Source organism: Podarcis gaigeae, assembly GCF_964106915.1.
Source record: "Podarcis gaigeae genome assembly, chromosome: W".
NCBI classification, from domain to species: domain Eukaryota; kingdom Metazoa; phylum Chordata; class Lepidosauria; order Squamata; family Lacertidae; genus Podarcis; species Podarcis gaigeae.
In genome coordinates this window covers 9,333,183-9,349,288 of record NC_139695.1, presented here as the reverse complement: position 1 = coordinate 9,349,288, position 16,106 = coordinate 9,333,183, and positions in this window count along the sequence as shown.

Below are 16,106 nucleotides of genomic sequence, written 5' to 3'. Positions count from 1 at the left end.
GGGCCAAAGCTTGGAAGGCTGCCAACTTCACTTTGAACAGGTCCTATAGCTCTGTTGTAAGAGACACACCCTATTTTCTACTGCACCGGAAGAAACCCAAGGTGCATTTCTTCCGTGTGTTTGGTTGCGAAGCTTGGGTGCTTGTGCCAAAGGCTCAACGCAAGAAAGGTGACCCGAGGTCCCGGAAAATGATCTTTTGTGGGTACGAGCCTGCGACTAAAGGGTGGAGGTTTGCCTATCCAGAAGGTGATCAGTCCAGGATTCTAGTCAGCAGAAGTGCCGAGTTCTGTGAACAGAGTGGTTGGTCAAGGATCCATGCGAATCCTGACGTTCTCTCAGAGCGTCTGTTTGATTCTGATGAGGAGGGAGAGTTAGAAGCTGAACCTGTTGATGAGGACCAGGTCTCTGACCAGGGTCAAGAACAGGGAGGGGCATCTCCACAGGTTGTTAAAAGAGAGCCCAAGAGTGAGCCTTCGTCTCCCGTTAGAAAAGTGCAAAAGGCCCGAAGACGCAGTAAGTCAGAGGGGGAGTCTTCTGATGTCAGAGACACACTTGCTGGCCCCAGTGGGTCAGAGGGAGCACCTGAGACAGTGCTCAGACGTTCCGCACGCACCACAAAGGGGGTACCACCTGAGAGGTTTGAGGTCACCAGTGTGTGGGTTGGTTTAGCGCAGTGCGAACCTGAGAGTTTTGAGGAGGTTCAACAGTTGCCTGAAGCAGAAGCCAGGAAGTGGCAAGAGGCAATGGGAAAAGACTGCAACATCAGGGCTCCAACAAATTAATAATTTATATGTGTAAAAGATAATGTAATTGAAAAATAAGATAAATTGTGGATAAATGGTACTCTATAATTAACCTTTGACAAGAGAAATTTAAAAGATTAAATTTGAGATTTGAATATTGGGAAATTTTAATAGATAAATTAAATTAAGTTAATAATTTGCTGGTAAAACTTATGAGTTTAGAGAGTAGGAACAAGAGGCGTGAGGAAGTCCAAGGATGTTTATGAAATGAGGATATCTGAATTTGGTATTTTTTTATATATATCTTTATTGTCAAACAAAAATTTAATAAATATTATAAAAAAGAGGCAATGGGAAAAGAGTTGAACTCAATGAGGTCTTTAGATGTGTGCTCGACCACGAAGCTGCCAGAGGGCAAGTAGGCCGGTGCACAGACAGATAGAGAGGTGCAAGGTTTTGCCAAAGAGCTTGGTAAGAAGTTTAAGCTCAAAAACCTTGGTCCCGTTCAGGTTTATCTAGGCGGTAGGATAGACAGGCCTGAGAACGGGAGTTTCTTGCTCAGTCAGAAAGGCAAGATTGAGCAGTTGCTTGAGAAGTTCCGGATGTCTGACTGTGCAGGGGTCAGAACGCCCATGGAGACCAACTTCGTAAAGGACAGTCAGCTTGGGGAGCGTTCTGAGTTCCAAAACCCTGAGGTGTTTCAGTCAGCGCTAGGGAGTCTGTTGTATCTCTCCCAGTGGAGCAGACCAGACATAGCATTTGCTGTGAATCTGCTCAGCAGGGAGGCTACAAAGCCCAGTGTGAATGCCCGGCAAGGCATCAAGAGAGTGTTGAGGTATTTGCAGGATGCCAAAGAGGTTTGCCTCACATTGTCAGCTGAAGGTGACGCACGGCTTACGTGCTGGAGTGACAGCGATTGGGCATCTCTTGGAGACAGGAAGTCTGTGTCTGGGTTGGTGGTAAATTTCGGGGAATCCCTGGTTGGGTGGAAGTCCCGGAAGCAAAGTCTTATTGCACTTTCTTCCACTGAGGCTGAGTTCAGTGCATTGTCAGATTTGTGCAGGGAGTTGGACTTCTACCGGTGTTTGATCCAAGAGATTTGTGGGGATTGTTACTTGCCCATAACTGTTTGGGGTGAGTTGTACTCACAATTCCCCTCAGGATGCGAGACGAGAGGGGGTGTGAGGAGAATCACAACTTACAGGTTTAAACAGTTCTGTGTGACGTCTCACATTCTGAGGCGTGGTTATGTTCACATACGGGAATCTTTCTTTGTGTGTGAGTTTCCTTTCGTTTTTGGCTGAGAGGCAAAAGGATGTCTGCTCTCTCGCCGGGCTGATTTATGATGTTTTTCTTCTCATTAAAAGACTTTTGGAGATTGGCAAGAAGCTTGCATTCAGTCTGATTTATTTTCCACACACAAGGCAACAGTTTCTGCCGCTGCAAAAAATCTCTGCTAAGGACTTTGCTAAGAGAGCTAAGGAAGCTCAAGTTTTCTATCGGCACAGACGTCCATCAGCGCAGCAGAAGTGTACTGGGCGCCATCTTATTCTCACAGGACATGTTTGCCTCCCTCTGCACTGCTCAGAACAAGAGGGGAATGAGGCCACCCAGGCCCTCTGGAGCACAGAAGAGCTCACCATCCTTGACTTTCCCCCTTCAACTGCCTTTTTACCCAATCCCTCATTTTGAGGAAGTCTCCTCTTTTGAAGTCAAATGTGACTGTTCTGGATTTCCTTAGCAATTGTCCACTTCCATACTGTGTATGTTGAATTTGATAGCACTGTGGTCCCTGTTCCCATTTGATTCAACCACACCTACATCTTGTCAGTTGAGAGCATCAGGCAGAGCACCCAGCACCTACCGAATTCTTTTTTTTATTCCAGCTGGTCTTTTTAACGGAAGTCTGATGTCATCCATGTTAACTTTTTCTGCAATGTATTTCTCGTGTGTCACTTCAGAGATGATTATAGTCAAGTGGTGTATAAGCTGTTTAAATAGTAAATGGTTGAATGCAATTTTAAAAATAATAATTGTATAACAAGGGGGAAAGCATACTTGTATCTGACCATATTTTAATGGACACAGACTTTGATAAATAGCATCCTAGCCATAGGCTAATTTTGTGGAGTTTAAAGCTAAGCATACAAGTTCTCAAAGCATGCTTTGAAATCCATATGAACTCTAGTATGCTGTCGGGGGAAGAGGAAGGATGTGGTTGGCTGAAATGAAGTCCGATCCTGGCATGGATTCCGTTTGACTTCCGAGGTACCACTGTATATCTTCTCGGAGCAGGGGCAACCCCATTGCCGCCTTCAGTTCTGGTAAAGCTAAGAATTGCTTGTGCAGATCTTGATGCCTTCAAGGCCGAGGCTGTCATCTGATGAGACCCAGTACTCCTATCAGAGAAGCAAATCCTCAAATACAGTCATACCTCTTCTTCCACTCGGTTCAGGTTACGTCTTTTCAGGTTGTGTCCCGCGGCGACCCGAAAGTAACGGAACGGGTTACTTCCAGGTTTCGCTGCTCGCGCATGTGCAGACGCTCAGAATGACGTCACGCGCATGCACAGAAGCGGCAACTCGCAACCGACACATGCGCAGACGCGGGTTGCGTTCTGCTCATGATGCGAACGGGGCTCCGGAAAGGATCCCGCTCACAACCAGAGGTACCACTGTAGTTGAAATGCCTGACTTGTTCAATGGCTTGTCCATTTAGGAGCCATTTCTGCTTCCTGGGCTGTGCCCCCAATACTATGGCTTTTGTCCTGGAATAATTTGTATTCAAATCTTTGTTACGACACAGTCTCCCAAAGTTCTTTAATAATCGCCTTATACCCACTTGCGTTTGTGCTAACAACACTGTATCTTTGGCATGTAGCAAAATGGATACATTATGGGATAAAACTGAAACAGGGAAATATCTGGCCATTTGGGTTCCTTTATTACATCATTTACATAAATGTTAAAAAGCAGAATTTTAGAAAGTATTTCAAAGTGTTTGAAAAGATTTAGGCATTACAAGGTTAACTTTTTTAAAAAGATATTGAATAAGTGTCAGAGCTGCCCCAAGGTCCCAGCTCACAGAGGACCAACGCCAGGTCGTTGTTATATACAAAAGTCTTTATTGAAGTTCAGTCTCTATTTCAAAGCCGTGGCGCGCAGCTCTACGTCTTAAACCCTAGACCGCCGAAGCTCCGTCTGAATCTCCTCCCCTCTGGCACCAGTTTAAGACTCTAGCCCTGCTCCACCTCTTCCTCTGCTCTCTCCTCCTCTGGGTCCTCCTGTCCGCTGGGGCATTCCCCTTTCTGGACTCTTCTGACGCTGAGTCCCCTGACTCCTCCCCCTGCCTCCGGCGGCCTTTAGGACCTGGTTCCCAATCTGGGTTCTCTGCTGTCCCGCGCGCCTGTACATTTGAACTTGGCGCTCGCGCCAACCCAGTGACCTTCCTCCTGACGGTTACACTGCTTCTGTCACTGCTTCCCTCTTCCGGGAGGCTAGCTGGACCTGACCTCCCCTCCGTTCCCTGACTCTCCGATGGAGGCGTGGTCAGCCCTGACTCATCTTCTCTCCCTGCTGGGGGAGACGCTGGCCCCGATACCTGGGACTCTTCCCCCCCACTACGCTCTGGTGGGGAAGTTGGTCCTGATCTCCAACTGCTCCTCTGGGAGTCCCCGCTGGCCCCTTGCTTCTGGAGTGTCCCCCTTGGGACCCCCCTTGCCCTGGCCACCGGCGCCCCCTTCTGTGAATCTTCTGATTCGCTGGAGAGGCTCATGGAATCTCTCGGGCCACTGTCATCTTCTCCTACGCTGCCCTCAGATTCTTCCCCTTCACTCTCCATTTCCTCTCTTCCCTGTGCCTCTGCTCCTGAGCCTCTGACAATAAGTTTTAAAAGCCTGTATGTGTAACTGCTGATGATGTTGGGGGGTGGCGGCAGCTGTGCTTCTAAGACTCCCTTAAAACTGATTTACAGTGCTGGCTCTTGGGGATTGAAAGGGCACATAAAAAGGCCTTGCCCCAAATTAAAGAAAAACCAACAAACAACCCCATTCAAACAATTAAAAAATCCAGCCTGTGGAGCTCAGATGAACAAGTCCCACTTTGGTGCAACTTGACCAAAATGACATGCACAGATCCTCCCTTCTTTTTCTCAGTGATAGAAGCGATTTTGGCTGGGGTGTGGCATGGAGCTGAAACAGTATTTAAGAAAACTCAAACATTCCTTGTGAAGCTCCGGGAGCTTGAAGAGAAACTCAAGGCATTTCCAGAAACACTCCAGGAGCCACAAGCCAGAGGTATTTTTGAGAATCCTGTCTTCACATGGCCCTCCCTCCCAATGGGTTTCAAGTCACATAATCCCTGATGAGCGCTGGCCATGTTGGCTGGGGCTTAGGGGAGTCCCACCACAGTCTGGAGCCCAGTTCAGTGCGCCTTTGTGGGCAGCTGGTAGCCATGCCAGGGTCGCCTTCGCTGCGTGGAAGGGGTGGCCTCCCCCCCACCCCCACCCCATGCGCAGGAGACCAGAGGCCAGTAGCAGACTGCGCATCTGCCTCTGAAGGGCACAAAGGTTTGCTGCCTCCTTGTGTGCCCATTTTCTTGCCAAAAAGAATAAAAATACAGCATATGGTTGCACATACCAGGCACCAATTTTAATGGTGGTTCTTTGGCTTTTCCTTCAGGTGAGGAACACGAGGAGGAGGAGGAGGAGCAGCAGCAGGAGGAGAAGGGAAAATAAAGAAAATGGGGGGGGGATATATATTTCCCTATATATTTCTATTATTAGTTCTATGTATTGCTTCTTTATTTAATAAAATTTATTTTTAAAAGCCTGCAAAGTGGTTTACCAAAACAAAAAACAAAAAAACCACCACAGCAGTAAAATCAAGAAAAATCAAGAATCCCACTTTAAAACACACAAAAGCTAAAATATTAAAAGAGATGAAAATTACTTCAACTTTCTAAGCTTCTAGGTATGCTTGCCTAAACAAGAATGCTTTTAGCAGGTGCCTGAAAAGCGTCTAGCAAAGGCATGTGCTTTGTTGCAAGAGGCGGGGAGTTCCAAAGGGCAGGTGCTGCCACACTAAACCATGCAGTACAGATATTCTGCGGAACCTGTGGTAGCGCTTGAAACTGTGAGAATTCCAGCTCCATGATTGCAGTCATGGGATTGTTGTCTATGTTTTAACTCCACAGAGTGGGAAGTGACGGCGACAGGATGTTTGTGTTCCTGTGTTCCGTGAAGTGGGACTATTGTCCTTTGTTCTTTTTCTCTTTGCTGTCTGATGCTGGAGAGAGAGGGAGCCATGTTGCAGTGCTCCGTGTGTGTGTTGATATGTAAATAAACTAGATTAGCCAAAATGCTGAGTTGCTGAGGTCTGTCACGCATGATGCACAAACTCTGCGGATCCCTAAGTGTGCCGTTGTCGCTTGGCATCGGTCGCTGTGATGTTCGGGCTGAAGAAAGCTTATGAAGCTCCCAAACGATCGATCAGAAGGGAGGGAAGAACATGCCAGTCGGGCACGTGTCTCTGCCAGGGTGCTACTCGAGTGTAGGCTGAACTCCTGACAGAAACTACGGAAGGGGAGGTTTTAGTCATGGGGATTTCACCATGCTCCGAAAAGGAAAACATTGATTTCAACAGCAGGCCTGCACAGCAGCAATCTACTTGCCTGCGAGTCTCATCATGATCAGTGGGACTTCTTCCCGAGCCGGCGGTGCATAAGATGGGCTGCACCCCTTGCACCCAACTTGTACCTAAAACTCTGCACAAGCCTGCACCAGAGAAGAGTGGAGCTGGAAGGGACCCCTGAGGGTCATCAAGCCAACCCCCTGGGGCAATGCAGGAATCTCAAGTAGACTATCCCTGACCGATGGCCCCCCGTCTTCTGTTTTTCCTCTCAGCCAGGACACACAACAACAGAGACTAGAGGTGGGGGGAAAGATAAATTTTGACGAGGGAAAGGCAATGGGGCCGATTTGTCAGGCGCACACAGGCACAGCTTGAAGACTTTACGCAGAGAGGAACCCCACATGGGAGACACAGATACACAAGCACACAGAAGTCAATAACCCAAGAGTGGCTTCTAAGTGGGGGGTTGGCTGAGGACAAGGTGGGGCGGAAACATGTGGAGCTTTCCAAAGGGGAGGCAGAAAGCGTTTGTCAGAGGGAAACTCACTTTCCCTTTTTAGAAACCGGTCAAGATCCCTTCTGCATTTGCAGCGCTGCCCCCAAAGTGACCCTTTCAATCCACTTGGTAGTCCAGCTGTAGGCGCTGGTCTTCCAGGCAGAATGAAAGGCGCACCCACCGATCCCGCTTCCTTCCTCTCCCCTTCCTGCCCCCCTCCGTTCTTTGCTCACCTGCCTCCTTCCCATCCTCTCCCCTGCCTGCCTCCTCCAGCCGGGAGCGCCCACCCAAGACCCCCAGCTTCCGAAGCCACCAGTGAATGCCCCCCCCCCCCGCAGGATGACACCCAGTGCAGACCGCCCCCACCCTACTCTGCCACTGCTCTGGAAGAAGCTGTTCTGCTGAGAGCAGGACATCTCTGAAGACTCGGCTGGGGTTCTGTAATCTCTGGTGATACATCCCACTGGCTGAGGTGTGGTGAGCTGCAGACTGACTCCCACAAGTCACCAGCTGAGAGGTCCATGGTCCAGATGCCACTACACCCCTAGGTGCTGAAAAGTACCAATTTGAACGGCTCTGAAAGGAAATCAGACAAATTCAACCTTGAGATTTCTCTGCTATCCATCGGACTGGGTTGCCCCAGCCATTCTGGGCGCTCCCAGCAAATTGAAACATCCAAAAGAGTAAAACACCCCAAAATCTTCCCTGTACCGAAGCCAATTGGATTGACTGTTGAATCTTCTTCCAAGTACTTTGGAAAGGACAGGAGCTTTCCCTGGACTTGAGAGCAGTCAGCTGACGTAGGGGTACAGGCCAGGCCACAGGCCACTCCCAGCTCAATCCCCTCACCTCAGCATCGCCGCCTGAGGCAGCTGCCTCACTCTGGCTCATCAGAGGTCCGGCCCTGCTTGGGAATATGAGTGGGAGAGGGCCACTGCACTCAGGTCCTGCTTTTGGGCTTGTTGTGAGCCTCTGCTGGGCGACTATGGGGAACAAGGTGCTGGACTAGATCATCCATTGGTCTAATCCAGAAGGACTGTTCTTACATCCGGGGTGGACTGGAGGCAACTCCAACTTGCAAAAAGCCCTGGAACACCAAGAATTGCAGACTCCACACTAGCAAGCAAATGAGCTATTGCTTCGCTCATTAAACCAAAAGAAAAAAACAAACCCCTTTTGCCAAGCTTGGCGACCACGTCCAGTAGCAAACAGACCAATGAAAGTTGCATTTTTGCGTGGGTAGGAAGGGTGTCATTTTCCTTGGGCTGATTTAGGTCCTCGGCTTTTAGACTCCAGAACTGGCACAAACGGGGATGGAAATCTGCTTCAGTTCAAAGGGAGGTATGATTGGCAGGCAAGGTGACACAGCCAGTTATGTGGAAGGGAGGAGGAGGAGGGTGGGGAGGTCACAAGGGAGGAAAGAGCTCTGCACCGCAGCTCGGAATTGTTTTGGAAGAGTGGAGGGGAACCGAGGAAACCTTTCTTCCCTTTCAGTCTTTTCTCCCCTCCCCTCCTTTTTCCTTTTTTTTCTTTTTTAGGAATATGCTATATGGAATTTCCGAGGGGGAAATTCGCTAGGGATCTCGCCTTCCCCAGAAACCCCTCCACATACCTAGGGCGCGAGACAATGAGCTCGAGAAAGCCCTTTCCTTCCCCTGTCGCACCAAGCACCACATCTTTTTTTATGAAGAAAAGACCCTGCTTCCCTCTTTCTGGTATGAAACTGTATCAATATGAACGGGGACTTGGGCATGAACTCTGTATTTACATACTGCTGTGTATAGCCCAATCAAAAGCATCGGATTTGGACAGCTAGCCAATAGCGCTCAGCGAATCTGTCTTGTACCGCTGCCTGTTTCCGTTCTGCGGAGCAGCGGAGCTTCGCCAGCTTGACTGAGCTCCTGAGTGGCCGCCAGCTGAGAGAACAATGGACTCAGTCCATCAAAAGCCCATTAACTGGTTTCTATTGCAAAAGTGATCCTTTGTTGCAAGAAATCTGTCAAGCCACTTCCCTTATGGACTGCCGGCTTAGGAAAAGCCCCTCACTTCAGATAATCCACCCCCTGCATCAATTTCCGCCATTCTTGCCCTTAAGGAAAGGACTGTTTCCCCCTCTATCTCCCGCCATAATCCCTCAAGCGTGAGGACACGTGTACACCCAGGGAAGTGCCCAAAGGTGACAATTACTGAGCAGTTACTTGGCCAAAGAAACCAAGAGCCCCTCCCCAGACTTGCCCCAGGGTATGGATGTGCAGGAGGGACGCGGGTGGCGCTGTGGTCTAAACCATAGAGCCTAGGGCTTGAGGATCAGAAGGTCGGCAGTTTGAATCCCCGCGACGGGCTGAGCTCCCGTTGCTCGGTCCCTGCTCCTGCCAACCTAGCAGTTCGAAAGCATGTCCAAGTGCAAGTAGATCAATAAGTGCCGCTCCGGCGGGAAGGTAAACTGCGTTTCCGTGCGCAGCTCTGGTTCGCCAGAAGCAGCTTAGTCATGCTGGCCACATGACCCGGAAGCTGCACGCCGGCTCCCTCGGCCAATAAAGCGAGATGAGCGCTGCAACCCCGAGTCGGTCACGACTGGACCTAATGGTCAGGACTCCCTTTACCTTTAGCTTTACTTAAGAGGTGCCTGGACATGTTTGCCTGTGTTAAGCTTGTACTGAGTGAGAAGTCTGGACATGTTTGCCTATGGCCTGTCCACCGTCCCTCAGACCTGTGGGAATGTTCAGGATGCAGGAGAGGATATATTGTCTGATTATATCCTTATCCAACTTGTCTTAACAAGTTCCACAATTTAGCAGAGTAACATTCCCCTCTTCTAAAATTGGCAGCGGATGCGTTTGCTCAGGCTCGCTAAAGCCTCTATAATAACTGTTCTGGTATTTTCCCCTTATTCCCTCATAAAAGATAAGACATGACACAGTCTTCCATAAAAGTATAAAAAGAGTTTACTCACATTCTGTTCACAATCGGATCCCAGAAGGCAGACTTAGCTTAGAAAAGTAACATACACTTGAAAACTATTCCATAAGAAGACAGTCCCTTTGTCCTCTCTTGGCTGGAGGCCCAGAGAGCATCTTTGACTAAGCCGATGTTGCTTCTTCGATGCATGTGGTGAAAGAGAGAGAGATGGCTGCCCTGCCCTGTGCTTTTGTCCTTACCTGCACAGGTGAGGCCACACCCACCTTTAGTCACATGTAGAGGAAGTTTGTCCCAGCCCAGAAGGAAACAGGAAGATTACCTGCTGGCTGGACAAACATTCCTCCCCATGTGTAAACATGTGCACTCTAGGAATGTTGCACTTGACTGCTCTTGTGTTTCACATCCCACAAGAGCATGTGGTGGGCCGGACTATATTTTGAAAAAATATAGTAGCCTCACAGCCCAGAATTTTCCTCATCAATGCCAACTCACCCATAGAGGCAGAATAGGAAGCCACATCTCCAGGACTTCCTCCTCTGCTGTAAACATAGTTAAAGTTGAGCTGCAGCTAGTAAGACCAAGCACTGGGCGCCTCTCACAGAATCAAAGGCTAAAATTGGGTCGAGTGCTTCTCTCCAGAATCTCTTTCCAGGATTATGGCTTCACATGCCTCCTTCTAATAGCAAATTCATCTGGAGAGACCCGACAGACGGCGGCCAAACACATGGAAAGCACATTTGGTGGTGGGGAACAAGAGGGTGCTGCTCCACAAACCTTAAAAAGCACCCTCTCCAATGGCATGGCACTTGGATGACCCTGTGGTTCTACCCCTGGGGCTGAGGGTGATGAAACAATTCCTGAGACAGCTAAAGTGCTGGTGGTGAAAAACCCACTTCAATTGAGACCAAACACAGGTTAGAGCTCAACGCCAAGCCTACCAAGTGGCGATAGCGACGGTGAGGAGGACCATTGTTGCTGGATCTTTTGGTGAAAACAGTACCAGGAGACTCTTTCAGGTGGTTCATAGTCTAACAGAACCACCTTTGCCATCAGGGTCTGATACAGAGTCCAAGATCTCCTGTAATGACTCCTGTCATGAGTTTTTCTGCAGATAAAAAGAGGTAGACTCCACCAAGGTAGGAGGGTGCCAGAGCTCTTCCTTGCCAGTTCCCGGGGCCACGTGGAGGAGGGGGTAGGAGGGAGGGAAACAGACGGAGTATGCATGCGCATCCGACTGCCTAATGGCATCCACATCACCCAGGGGATCACAGCCCCAGAGATAAGAAAAGAAGAGCCACCCCATTGTCTGGAGAGGTCACTCACCTGATCGCATGGACAAGCCGTTGTCATCGGACCCCAGTGATGGAAGCGTGCAGCTGTATTGAGGCAGCACTAACAATTTTGTGCCTGGGGCGACTGCCCCTGTGCTCCCGCAGCCCACTACGCCACTGGGTTTAGTCAAGTTGGATGCGATCCATTACAACTTGTTGCCTCTGAGGATGTGGACAGACTTGAACGAGTGACATATTTGGACCTGGCCATTATGTCCAATTATTGTCCAGTCTCAAACTTTCCATTCCTGGGCAAGGTGATTGAACGGATGGTCACTGAACAACTCCAGGCATGTCTGGAGAATAATGCAAAATATAGATGTCTTGGTAAAATCTCAGGATATACTATAAATAGGTCCAACTCAGAGTTGATGTTATTAGGAAATATGTATTTTTGTTCAACTGTTTAAACAATACCAATTTCATACTTGTAGAGAAAATGTTAAGTATCTAGGCACATTACTACCATGAGATTTATCAGCAAAGTATTCTGTGGGAGAAGAGAGCTGTCACGTGCCTTGCCCGCTACTTTTTTAACAACCCAGCTGACCTCAGTGCATTTTGTCCTTTCCCTCAGGCAGCAAAATGTCTTAGGCTGGCCTTGGGCATAAGTACTCGCCAAGTTGCAATGTTTTGTTTCAGAACCCACTTGCATAAATTAAAAAAGGAAAAGAAGGGAATGCTTTTTTAAAAAAATGATGTGCCCGGAACTCCTTTCTCTGATCAGTGAGTAAGCCCAAACAGCTCACACACATCTGGCCTTAGGACTTCCAGAGCGGATGTGTGATCCCAAGCTATTGTTTGACATGCCGTATTTTTCATTTCAGCATTGGAGCGCTCTTGCAGAGACTGTCCCTTTGTTCAGAATGTCCCAGGCCCAGAGTGAAAAACTGACACTCCTAATTTCAAGCTCAGGCCCTCCAGGTGTTCCTGGACTCCAGATCCTATAATCCCAGACCATTGGTCATGATGGTGATGGGCATTGGAGACCAGCAAAATCTGGAGGGACACAGATTCCCCACCTCAGCTGTAGAAAAATATGCTTTACTGTCTTAAGGCAGGCTTTGAAATGTGGATCCAGCAACTTCTGAGTTAAGGGGCAGACCAGCGATAGCTAATCCCATTTCAGGCTGAGGGCCACACTGATTCATGGTCAACATGTCAAAGTAAGTGCCACTGAAGTGTAAAAGCGGGTGCAGGCATATATTTTTTTAAGGACCACATTGTTTGGGGCTTGGTGGAGTCACGAAAAGCTTTGGACCTCACAGAATAACAGCAAGGGATCCTCAGGAGAGGTCAGTTATAACAGTATTATTTTCCCCATAAGTGGGGTGGAGTAGGGGGCGGGCAGGGCTTATAAAGTGAAGTTGATCCTCCACTGTGGGTAAAAAAGGTAAAGGTAAAGGTACCCCTGCCCGTACGGGCCAGTCTTGACAGACTCTAGGGTTCTGCGCTCATCTCACTCTAGAGGCCGGGAGCCAGCACTGTCCGGAGACACTTCTGGGTCATGTGGCCAGCGTGACGAAGCTGCTCTGGCGAGCCAGCACCAGAGCAGCACACGGAACGCTGTTTACCTTCCCGCTATAAAGCGGTACCTATTTATCTACTTGCACTTAAGGGTGCTTTCGAACTGCTAGGTGGGCAGGAGCTGGGACCAAATGACGGGAGCTCACCCCGCCGCGGAGATTCGAACCGCCGACCATGCGATCGGCAAGTCCTAGGCGCTGAGGTTTTACCCACAGCGCCACCCACGTCCCGTTCCACTGTGGGTTACTTTTGTTCAAAGCAAGATTCCTCTGGAGGGAGAGGATGTTGCAAAGTAAGTCAGAGGCAAAGCAGCCCCAAGCCAGGTTCTGTGTTTGCACACATGATTTGCAGTGAGCCAAGGGCTGAATTGCTGCTCTTGTTTCATAGCCCAGAACAGCAGGTGTAGGCAAAAGGTCTAAAGTTAGACAACCAGGTCTTGGTCAAGGCACCCGCTGACCAGCAGGCCATAGAGAAGAGAAACGTCAGCATTTCAACTCTGAGCCAAAAGTTTGGCTTTTGCTATTTTTGGACACCCTTGGTCATGAGCCAAGTGTGATTCTCGAACTCTGAATGCTGACTTTGCCAAATCCATACAGGCCCTTTTCATCTCTCATGCTCAGCAAGTAGCAGCCACAGCTCAGGAGAAGATTTTTCATTTGCTCCTTTTCCATGGGGTGGGGAAAACTCAACACTTTTAATCTTGTCTTCTTTTTATGCAAATTGGGTGGTCCAAAAGAAGGAGACTTATATCTGCACCCTCTCTTTAGCACAGATGGCCTGCGGGAGAATTTCCTGTCCTTAAAAGTAAAACTGAACTTTTTTGGCAGTGCAACTGCAGGGAAGGCATTGTCTGCCACGTTTGCATTGAAGGCAGAGCTTGGGGGGGGGGCCAGGAATGTTCAGCAGAGGGTAACCAAAATTATCAAGGGGCTGGAGCAACTCCCAGATGAGAAGCTAAAACATTTGGGGCTTTCTAGTTTAGGGGGGAAATGAGTAAGGGAGGACATGGTCAGGGGTACACGCATAGCGTAGAGAAAGTGGAATTTTCTCTACACTATGTTCCAGTTTTTCATCCCTCCATAATTCCAAAACCCAATGGGGCCATCCAGTTGTGGGTTACTTTTTTTTTTTTTTTAAAGGTATTTATTAACATTTCAAAGGTTATACAAAAAACAATAATAAAAACAAAACACAAACAGAAAAAATAACAAAAATAGAAAAATACAAAACTGAAAAAATTTAAAAACAAATAAAATTTCATTCACTTATTTTCTTATAACTTACTTCCCAGACCTCCTCATACCTCCCCTTTTTGTATTCCAATTCTAATTATTAATTCAGCAAATCCTCACCATTGATTTTCATTTAATTTTCAACCTTTCTTTCTTTCTTTTTTTCCTCCATTTTTTTTTAATCATTACAGCTGAAAACCACTTAATTTCTAATCCAACATCATTCTAACATTCATTAATTTTGCAATATTTCCCAAGATAGTCCTTAAATTTCTTCCAATGTTCTTCCGCCGTCTCTCTTCCCTGGTCTCGGATTCTGCCGGTCATTTCTGCCAGTCCCATATAATCTATCACCTTCATCTGCCATTCTTCCAGAGTGGGTAGATCTTGTGTCTTCCAATACTTTGCGATGAGTATTCTTGCTGCTGTTGTTGCATACATAAAGAATGTTCTGTCCTTCTTTGGCACCAATTGGCCGACCATGCCCAGGAGAAAGGCCTCTGGTTTCTTCAGGAAGGCATATTTAAATACCTTTTTCATTTCATTATATATCATTTCCCAGAAAGCCTTAATCCTTGGGCACGTCCACCAAAGGTGAAAGAATGTGCCTTCATTTTCTTTACATTTCCAACATTTATTATCGGGCAAATGATAAATTTTTGCAAGCTTGACTGGGGTCATGTACCACCTGTAAATCATTTTCATAATATTCTCTCTTAAGGCATTACATGCGGTAAGTTTTTCATCCCTCCATAATTCCAGAACCCAATGGGGCCATCCAGTTGTGGGTTACTGGGTGGTTGTTGTTTTTATTTTGATTACAGTCGTACTTTGGAAGTTGAATGGAATCAGTTCCGGGAGCCAAAACGTTCAAGAACTAAGCTGTTTGAAAACGAGGGTACAAGAGCAAAAAAAGAGGACAGCCTGAGGCACTGCCAGCCCGAGCTGGGAAAAGAGGTGGGCGGGGTCGCCACTGCCATGCCCCTTTCCCCAGCTCGGGCTGGCAGGGGCCATGACGGGCAGAGCAGCCCACTCCTGAGCCACTTGAGCCCGAGACCCCAACAACTCCCCCTCAACCTGGACATTTCCTTTAAAATGTAAAAAATCGCCCAGATAGGCATGTTGGTTCCCCAAAAGAGGAAATGTCCGGGTTTCCCCAGTCATATGGCAACCCTAAATTGTGGTGGAAGATGACCCTGAAAATACTGGCAAAGCCTTGTATGGTACGGCATGGAAAGGGGACCTAGAATAAAGGACTGAAGGGACTGCATTAGTGAGGTTGTTAGAGCAAGTTTCCTTGGAATGAGGCTCAGCGGAGAGTGTGGAGTCTTTATGATAGATGGTTTATTCACACACATATACAACCTGAGCCGAAGATGGAGAGGCTTACAGCATTAACGCCCCAGAAGGTCTTGCTTCTTCCAGTTAAAGCCTTCGAATCAAGAAGAAATCAGGCATGGCTCTCTCTCTGTGACTTCCGCCAACTTCCAGCCCAGCTCTCTCACACAACTCTGACCTTTTCCTTTCTCATTCCCAGCCAGGCGAGGGAGGAGGCCCACCCTCATCTTAACTTCACAGGAACATCACCTGTCTTGGCAAAAAGGAAAGAACAAATGTCTCAGATGTAAGCCCTTTAATCTGGAATTGCTATTCTTAACTCCATGTGGCTGGGGTGTTCTGGGGCTTCTGTACCTTGAACTAATAATTTCTTGTTTGCATGTTCTACCCCAGCTGCTGCTCCCTGTTCAGTTCAGCTGGGGGATTAATTATGCCTTGTCATTTGATTCATTTGATCATTTGATTCGTCAGGGTCATTTCCATACATGCCGGGTGGATAAAACGACTAATTCATGTCATGTCTAACTGGTTTGAGCGAAAGGCTTCTCAGAAGCTAGGGCATGTCATAAAATACAGCAATGTACAAAAGTGGGTGGAGGGTGGACATTAAAATCAGTCCAAAGAATTCAAATGTCTGGGTGCTCAGGAAATGTTTAAATGATAGCACAGAGCTGTTGGAAAGAAAAGGTCTTCAAGAGATGCCTGAAAGTCAGCATTTCATTACAGATCAGCCTTCTCACGGATTCAGTCACTTTTGCAGACAGCTCAACTTCTGCAACCAATGACCTCCTGCAGAGTGTAGCCACCAAAGAGAGTTTTGGGAGGACTGTAGGACAGGCTTGCAGTTCATTCAGGGCAGAAGCAATGGGAGAAGGGCCATAGCTTAGTGGT